Here is a 2,272-nt window from a genome sequence, read left to right as displayed (position 1 = left end):
CTAAAATGAAAAAAATAGAAAAGGAAAAACGAATACATTTAGAGACGCCAATTACAGAACAGGAGATAATAAGAGCAATAAAAGACACCACAGTAGGAAAAAGCCCTGGCCCAGATGGGTTTACTATTACTTATTACAAACAGTATAAAGATTTACTTGTCCCAAGGTTGAAAGGATATATGAATGGACTAGGTACCCAGTTCAATATGAGTAAAGAAGCCCTCTTAGCCTCGATCACAGTCATCTTAAAGGAAGAGAAGGACCCAACGCTATGCTCTAGCTATAGACCTATTTCTCTCTTAAATGCAGATACTAAGTTGTTTTATAAAAATCTTAGCGACAAGAATGAAAGGGTTGATGGTGGAGTGGATCCATAACGATCAAGTAGGGTTCATACCAGGAAGGCAAGGGAGAGATAATGGGATTAGAACAATACTCCTGATGAAACAAATGCTTAAAAACAAAACACCCAGTGTGATACTGTCAATTGATGCGGAGAAAGCATTTGACAGAGTCAACTGGGAGTTTATGAGAACTCTGGAGGAATTAGGTATAGGACCCAGAATGATGGCTTGGATAAGTACATTGTATAGTCGACCATCAGCGAGAATAAAAATTAACGGGACACTGTCTGAACCATTCGATATGTATAATGGAACAAGACAGGGATGTCCCCTATCTCCAATGCTTTTTGTTATCTCTTTGGAACCCTTGTTAGCTACAATAAGAGAATGCACAGATATTAAGGGAGTGGAAGTTGGGGGGGGGGGGGGGGGTAGAGCATAGAGTCGCAGCATTTGCTGACGACTTGTTGCTCTATGTCTCCAACCCAAGGATTTCCCTACCTAATATAATTAAAGTCCTAAAGCAATATGGAGAATTTTCAAATTTAAAAATTAACCAAACGAAATCTGAAATACTAAGCATTAAAATGAGTATACAAGAGAGTAATAGTTTAAAACATGGGTGTCCAACCTTTTGGCTTCTCTGGGCCACATTGAGTGTAGAGAAATTTTCTCGGGCCGCATATAAAATATATACTATAGTTAAGGTATATAAGTAATAAAATGCCGGCGTGCCCCCCCCCCCCCGCACTAATTTAACACAACTAGAGGATGATCAAATGAAATGGAATCAGTATACAGAGGTTTAATTCTTCTGAGAGACAATAAACACTCAAACCACCATGACCACTTCAGTGATTTGAAGTGATAATGGTGGTAGGAGTCAGAAACACTGCACATGGTCACCTCCCTGCCCCCCCCCCCCCCCCCCGAGGCAGCCTCTGCCTACCGTTAGTTGGGAGCTGCTGTGGCCATGCCCCCAACCCAATTTCCTTCCTCCCTAGCAACAAAATAAATTGTCAGGGGGCAGTGGGTCGCATTGCCTGTGGTTCCGGGCCGCAGGTTGGACATGCCTGGTTTAAAAAGTGAATTTCCCTTTGTATGGAGGAGAGAGGAGTTAAAATACCTAGGTATCCAACTAACGCCTACTCCAGAAAGATTATATAGGGCTAACTTCCTCCCACTATTAAATTAAATAAAAATGGAGATTAATAGATTAATAGCAAGGCCTATATCATGGATAGGAAGAATTAACATTATAAAGATGACAGCCCTTCCAAAGATATCGTATACATTTCAAATGGATCCAATACAGATCCCTTACGCTTTTTTAAAAACTTTAAGAACATTAGTAACTAAGTTTGTATGGAAAAATAAAAAATTACGAATAAAATACACAACACTAAGTAAAAGTAAAAACAATGGGGGGTTAGCACTACCAGATTTTAGGACATATTATCAAGCCTCAATCCTTACACGGGTGATGGAATGGGGGGAAAAAGTGAGTGGAAAAAATTGGGTTAAAATAGAAAATGCAATGAGTGACACAAACTTAGGTACAATTATTTGGATTCCACCAAAGTACAGAAAGTTAAATATCAATACACATACAATTACACGACAAACACTAAAAACTTGGGATATGATATATACCAGAGAGAAATGGGAATACAACTCACCTCTTATACCACTACAGGATAAAAAAATGTTTGCACCAGGGGAAGGGAGGGAATATGGTAAATGGATGGGAGAAGAAGATATTAGATTAAAAAAACATAATAGAGAAGGGGAAAATTATTACGTTACCCGATTTAAAAGAAAAGAGGGTAAACTGGGACATAACTGAGTGAAGGTACTGTCAACTGAGACATTTTGTTGCTTCGTTGCCCCACCCAATAAGAGAAGCGAACGATTTGTCTCCCTATGAG

This window comes from Pelophylax lessonae (genome assembly GCF_965119305.1).
Source record: "Pelophylax lessonae genome assembly, contig: HAP1_SCAFFOLD_735, whole genome shotgun sequence".
Lineage (NCBI taxonomy): Eukaryota > Metazoa > Chordata > Amphibia > Anura > Ranidae > Pelophylax > Pelophylax lessonae.
The sequence above is the reverse complement of the archived record's forward strand: the minus strand, read 5'-3'. Positions refer to the sequence as shown.